This window comes from Colobus angolensis, unplaced genomic scaffold, assembly GCF_000951035.1.
Source record: "Colobus angolensis palliatus isolate OR3802 unplaced genomic scaffold, Cang.pa_1.0 Scaffold132, whole genome shotgun sequence".
NCBI lineage: Eukaryota > Metazoa > Chordata > Mammalia > Primates > Cercopithecidae > Colobus > Colobus angolensis.
Genome location: NW_012114400.1, coordinates 6,220,159 through 6,228,188, shown reverse-complemented (window position 1 = coordinate 6,228,188; position 8,030 = coordinate 6,220,159).

The window sequence follows — 8,030 nt, the reverse complement described above, 5'->3', positions numbered from 1 at the left end:
AAAAAAAGAAAATGCTCTTTCAAGGATGATATTATTACCATTGGCATCAAAACATATACAAATATTATTATGAAATACAATTTTCAGCACATAAAGATAAAAAGACATACATAAAGACAAGACATTAAAAAAAATCAAGAAAAGTAACATAGTAAAAATATTCTCAAACATTATTCACATTTTAGATCTTGAGGCTTACACAATTAAGCAAGTATGATTAAAAGGCCAAAATAGTAAAATTTGATCAGGAAACTGGTTACTTTAAAAATAGAAGAAAATAGTATAAAAACTTGAAAATGAATGAAGTATAATTTTTATGACCGAAAAGTATAATGACTGAAATTGTTCATTTCTTCATTATTAAGTGGGATTTATATCAGATTATATTTAAATGAAGAGAAAATTAATGGACCTGAGGGAAGGTCCTATGAAAATATACAGAAAGTAGCCTAAAAATGAAAACACTGAATAGAGGGTAGGAAACTTTGGAAATACATCGAGACAGTCTAACATATATTTAATTGGTGTATGCCTGGAGAAGTTGAGAAAATAACCATAAGTAACATTTGAAGGAAAACAGTTGAGAAATGTTTGATTTTTTAGAATCAGTAAAATATCAATGCAAAGGTTTGATAGGAGCAATAAATCCCAAGTGGGATAAATAAAATAAAACTTACACATTGACAAACTATAATCTACTATGGAAAGTCAAGGCTCTGTGCAGCAGCAGCCTGGCGTAAGAAACCCAGAACCATGGTCCCACCCTTAAATGTGAGGGCAGTCAGTCCTGATTTCCTCCCTTTGCCTGTGGTGGGAGAGCAACCCTGAAGACCTCTGAATCACGTTCCTGGTCATTCTTTTCTTCAACGATACATGTGTTCAGTCAAATACCTTTACCGTCATGTCCTGCAGAATCCAGGAAATTTGAAAGACTACCTTTATCCCATCCCTCTTTGTCTTTCCTCTTTGGTTCACCTGGCTGTCTCTCTGCCGATGTAATTTTATCTTGGTTCCTAGCTTTTTCTGAGATGGCTGATTAAATCCATTAGTCACACCCATTATCCATCCACCTAATAACTCTTCAGCCACACATTTATTTTTCTCTTCACAAGGTGCTTCTTATGTTTCACAATATATATAGGCTGAGGATTTTCCAAATATTCTAACTTTTTTCTTTTTAGTTTAACTATTATTTTAATTTATCTCTTTTCTCTTGCATTTTACTGTAAGTGGTAAAGAGAAACCAAGCCAGTCATTCATCACTTTGCTTAAAAATGTCCTCAGCAAAATATCCAGTTTTCATCACTTGCAAGTTCTACCTTTCACAAAACATCAGAACACCATGCACCCAAGTTCTTCACCACTTTAAAACAAGAATCACTTTTCCTCCAGTTTCTAATAACCTGCATCTCATTTCCATATGAGATTCACCAGAATGCCCTTTAATATTCATTTTTAGCATCATTTCTGTTCATGATGATATATGCATTTTCAAAGCCAATAGAGACTTTTTAAAAAATGGCTCACCTCTTCTCTTTCTGAAGCAGCACCATAATAACATTTAATGTCCATATTTCTACCAACAGTCTCATCAAGGCAATCTAAGCTTTTGCCAGCATGCACCTCAAATCTCTTCTAGTCTCTACTGATCAGACAGTTTCAGCCACTTCCACAATTGCAGATAGTTTTTAATGCAGCACCCCACTTCATAATACCAAAATTTGTATTATTCTGTTCATGCGGCTGTAACAAAAATACCATGGACTGGTTGGATTAGATAAAATAAAATATTTTCTCACAGTTCTGGAGGCTAAAAGTCCCAGACTCAGATACTGGCAGACACACTTTCTGGTGAAAGCTGTTCCTGGCTATAGGTGATTGACTTCTTGCTGTGGGCTCACATGACCTCTCCTTTGTGCTCACTGAGAGAGCTCCAGTGTCTCTTCCCTCTTCCTATAAAGACACCATTACTATCACATTAGGGTCTCAACCTACGATCTTACTTAATGTTTATAACCTCCTTATAGGCTCTATCTCCCATATCGGGGGTTAACACTTCAACACATGAATTTGGGGCAGATATAATCCAGTCCATAACAGTCAATGTGGTTCATGATTCCCAGACTCCTTAACATAAAATACTTTTTAAAACAGAAAACTTTATCTCTCATCAACAATAATTAATCCAGTGCCTCCTATGCATTAGACACTACATTAGGTCATAGGAATGCAAACAGATAACATCCATGTCTTCAAAAACACCAAAAATGTATCAAGAAATCACATTCTATCCTGAAACAACACAAATGCATGCTGTCCTATTTTCTATGTTTCTGATTGCATAGGAATTTCAAATATTTGTAAAGTAAAAAAAAAAAAAAAAAAAAAATTGAAGTGAATACCTTCTAATTAGAGGACATAACCCATAATCTGCTAGTGAGTCAGCACATATCGTGTTTGGTTTAGTGCACAATACAATTTTTAGTAGACTATTTTTTATAACAGATTTAGATTCACAGCAAAATCAGGCAGAAAGTATAGAGATTCCAAAGATGCTCTCCCTTCACACATACACAACACTTGCCACTATCGACATTTCACACCAGAGTGGTATGTTGCTTATAATCTATACACTTACATGGACATCTCATTATCATCTAAAGCCCACAGTTTACATTAGGATTTATCCTTGGGACTGGACATTTTATGGGTCTGGACAAAGGTATTCACTGTTATAGTATCTTACACAAATAAGGACACTGTACATACTATATATCTTGCCACAATTAACACAAAAATACTTATAAAATAAAATTAAAACAAATATTAAACATATTTTTTGAATTTTGATGATTTTAGAATAAATATTTTTCATAGAGGGTAATAAAATATTAGAGTACACTTGAAGCTATTAAAATTTAGTATTATTTTCCTTAACTATCTCAGTCAGATAAAGAATAGATTTTGCTTTAAATATTTGAAGTAACATTTTTCCCTTATTATTTTACCCAATTTGATAACATTAATACTTTTCCATTCAATTGAAAATAATGCAAAACGAAGGAGAACAGAAACCCTGCCAATTTTCAATTGGCTTTACACTAAGAACACAGATAAGCTTGTCTATTCAAAATGAAATATTTTTTCTCTGTGCAGATTACATTTCAATGCATCAGTGCATCTGTACATAAGATCATCATTTTGTTTTATGCCAGCCTTGTGCTTAATATGTCAATTTCTCAACTTCACTAATAACCATTCCAGGAAAAAAGTTCACCTTTAAAATATATTATTGAGATAAGCCTCATTATTCTCATAGTGACAGAGATTCTAAAACCAGCAATAACATTTTTAAGGATCACTGTTAGAGAAAACAAATATCTGCATTTTGTTTTTTGTAAGAGTCACATTTTTTATCATGCCCACTGGAGTGTCACTGACTAGGTTCATTGCTAGACTGCCAGGGTGCAAAAATCAGTCACTGTGAGAACTTGGCCAAGTTCTCTAATCTCTCGGTGCCTGTTTACTCACCTCTAAAATGGGAGTAATATTAATATCTCATGAGATTCTTGTAATTTTTAAATAAACCAATACATTTAACACACTGAGAATGTTGTCTAGCATGTAATAAAATTTAATAACTGTCATCATTTTGTTAATAAATATTTTTGCCATCTCGCCACCTACTCTCGGATTGCCTGATTTACATTCTTTTCTATACTATTTGTGCATACTTAAAAACATATAGTTACTTATTATTTTTACATGTAATCTTGGCTGTCTGCAGATTCTCATTCTTATAATTTGTTCTAAAGATAAGTGTACTTTAGAGCTTAATTATAAAGGGGTATATTGTATGCATCTCTGTGGTTCGGTTGGGAATGGATAAATTTTCATGTTAAACTACTGTAACCAAACGTATATCTTCAACTTTCTTTAGAGAATATCTATGGTTTTAAAGCATATTCTGCCCAATAATTTTGCCAATGAAATTTAAACTATTACATTTTATTTAAGAAGCTTTACAAAAAAGTCCAAGAGGACTTACATTGTTTTTACTTGTTCATGATTGATTTTAAAATTTAGATTATAGAGGGTGGCTTCTAAAGAGAGATTGAATTGCAGAAAACATATAGAGAGTGGCCAGGCATGGTGACTCACGCCTGTAATCCCAGCACTTTGGGAGGCTGAGGCGGGAGGATCATCTGAGGTCAAGCGTTCAAGACCAGCCTGGTCATCATGGTGAAACCCCGTCTCTACTAAAAATACAGAAATTAGCCAGGCGTGATGGCGGGCGCCTGTAATCCCAGCTACTTGGGAGACTGAGGCAGGAGAATCCCTTGAACCCAGGAGGCAGAGGTTGCAGTGAGCCAAAACGAGGACATTGCACTCTAGCCTGAGCAACAAGAGTGAAACTCCATCTCAAAAAATAAAGAAAGAAAATAAGAGAGAACATAGAGATGAATTTTTGGAATTAACTAGTAATGTATGAAAAATTTGAAGATTTTTTTAATTCGGTATATACATATATGTATATTTTTAAGTGAAATCATGTCTTTTGCAGCAACATAGATGGAACTGGAGGTCACCATCTTAAATGAAACCACTCAGACACAGACAGACAAATATGACAACTTCTCATTTACAAACGGGACCTTAATAATGCAAACACATGGACATAGGCTGTGGAAAGATGCAGACTCAGATGGACATGGTAGAAAGAAGGTGTAAGACTTTTTAATTCTATCCAGAAATCCAGCAAGTGACTAGCATCCCATAAGTTTCTCCTCCAAAGTGTAAGAGAGAGCATTTTAAATTGCTTTAATTACTTTTCACAGAGGAAAAGTAACTTGATGTTTCTAGATCCTAAAGATTTATTTTTCTTCTTTTGAGGCATAAATATGTTTTCCATGATTTTATGTTTGATGTAGTTGTGATTTTATGTTTGCTCTGTTTTTATGTGATTGGAGTGGAAGTGGGCCCCTTTTATATTATTATGTCATAATCTTTGCAAAGTGTATCACCTCTCTCCCTCAAACCTCATGCTCTTTCTAGTAAATTGTCTCTCGTATCTTTAATTTAAAATTTATTTAATTTAAAGTATATGTATCCTGAATACTGTACATTTTAAGCATATTTTTGAAACTTTGAAACTTTAAAAAATAAATAAATGTGGAAATATTAATAAAAAGGCTATATGTATACATATATATGCTGCTATACATTAGATTGAAATGCTCTACTGAAATGACGTACTGAAATAATGATGGTTATCTATTGACCAAATGTACCTAACATTCCATAACTTATATGATGGTTGATTAAAATTTCATCTAATATAATGTAAAGCAAACACAAGATCAAAATTTTAATTCAGGCGCTGTCATCCTTGAAGAACTGGAATATATTGTAAACTTTAGTTTGGATATTAGATAACTGGGAGTTGAGGAATACTAATTAAGTATGGAGAAACAGTGTCATCATGTGTGTAACAGGTTGTTTCTTCGTGTGTGTAATTGCTTGGGTTGGGGTTAGTGGGAGAGGAAAGACAAAAGCCTAAGGAAGAAATATAAAGTTCATTTACATACTCACTATATTTTACTTATTCTTTTTTTGGAATTAAAAGTTGCTGAAATAATTTTACAATGTTTAGAAAAAGAAATAAAACTAGTAGAACAGAAAATAACCAGAAAAAACATAACACGATCACTGAGAGTAAGTTTATGTTACTTTAAAATAGCAATTTTGAATATATTTATATGTCTCATATAAGTTAAATATTTAAGTTGCTTGTGGCACTGAAGTATAATAGGCAAACCTGTTATGTATATTTTCTTATGTTCTTGTAATTTAAAGAAGATTGTATCAAATTATCCACTTCATGCCCTCTGAGAGTGAAACATTATAAAGGTTTTGTGAATTCTGACAGAGGATCTATTTCAGTTGGGTAACTTTTTATTTTCTGTTTTATTTCAGTCACCATGTTCATTGTTTCTCAGCTTACACCCACATTTGAAGAACTAAATTTTAGGTTGGATTTTTTTTAATGATGTATTTCCTTACGTCCCAACTCCCATCCATATTTAAACCAGTCACCTGTATTAGATGATTAATCTTTAAAAGACAGTATTTTAGTCAGGTTGGGATATTGAAATTATGAATGAAAATAGCAACAAAGGAGCTCAAGTAGCCACATGAGATTTAAGCACAAGGATTAATTTTGACTCCATGGATAGAAGACAAATGAACCTGTTATACTCTATATCTGCAAAAATGCAACTCAAACTCTTTTGTCAGGTAGGAGACATTAAGAAAATTGGTAACTCTTTAAAATAATTGTGCAATCAATCACTATTGAACTCATTGTTGTAATCCCAAAGAACTAGTTATGACATGCACATTAATACCAAATGAGTTCATCATGATTAATATTGTGACAATAAATACCTCAGGAAATCAATAATGATCAGCTATTGTTTTAAAGGACTGCAACACAATTCAAATTTTTTTCCTCTGAAATGTAAGCACTTTTAAGGTACCTGTGACATACAATTTCCCTTGTATTTTTTATCCAAATTAGTATATCATTACACTTTTAAGGTACTTTATTTTATAAATATTTACTACTAGAAAATGTCACTTGTTCTCACTTTCACCAAATTAAATAGAACGAAGATATTAGACAAATAATTTGATTCAACCTTAGGTAACAGAATTTTGATTTAAAAAAATTAAAAATGTCCAAACCAGTGCATGTCTACTCTAATTATATGATGGTTCCATGGTAAAACTCCTCAGTAAGTTTTAGCAGGGCATTATGAATACAATTTACAATCTGTACAAATGTTAGTAAGCTTCAATAGATCAAGAAGTATACTAAGCAAACTGTTTTCATAGGTCAATCTTGATTTTAAATTACTTCCTCCTTGCCAGCTTTACTGGTTACTTCTGGAGAACACTCAAGAAAAGTAATCCCTAATCTCTAATCCTATCCATATATAGATTGCATCCTTCTGAAGTCTCTTTGATTTTCATCGATGTGATATTTTTGGTAATCTTCTGTTATTGCTACCTATTTTGAGGAGTTTCTGTAGTTGGTTCATAGGGACTTTCCATACTACTTAGCACACCATAAAGAAATGTTACATTTCCCACTGCTTAATTCTCCAGTTTAAACAACTGTCCTTGGACTTCACAAATCCTTGTATACCATACAGAATAAATCAATATGCATGCCTAATATTTTTTCACTTACAGACCCCCCTATGCAGAATTGAACTCCTTTAACCACACAGTTAATAAATTTACCATTTCTCTGCAAAGTGAAATAGCTTCAGAATATAACATATCACTAACACAACAATCTTTCCTCCTACCTAAACAGTTAAGACTGACTCTCCACCCTTCCAACCTTGATTTTTGTCTCTTCTCTCTTGGGTGGATCATGCTGCAGCATCTAGCTTCTCAGTTCGACTGGGGTTCTTGTATTCTGATAAGACTTTACTCCATCTACTAAGAAAACCCATATTCTTTCACTGCAATAATCTGTAGCACTGCATTTCCTGACAGCTCACTGACTAGTAATTGTAGGGCCTCTTTGTGTCTCTACCCACATTATTAATATCACTACCATTATTGGCCCGCCACGTGCTTCCTCATTTCACTCCACCCACCAATTAGAAAGGGAATATGTCTCCTTCTCTCCTTATAGTGGGCACTGACAGTGACTGGTAACCGTCATAGATATTTTAGGTTTCTATATATATTACTCTCTCACTCACTGCTGGCAATATTACCTTTTTTTTTTTTAACTTTAGATTCCAGGATACATGTGCAGAATGTGCAGGATTTTTTCATAGGTATACATATGCCATGGTGGTTTACTGCACCTATCAACCCATCATGTAAGTTTTAAACCCTGCATGAATTAGGTATTTGTCCTAATGTTATCCCTCCCCTTCCCCATGTCCCCAAAAAAGGCCCCAGTCTGTGTTGTTCCCCTCCTTGTGTCCAGGTGTTCTCATTGTTCA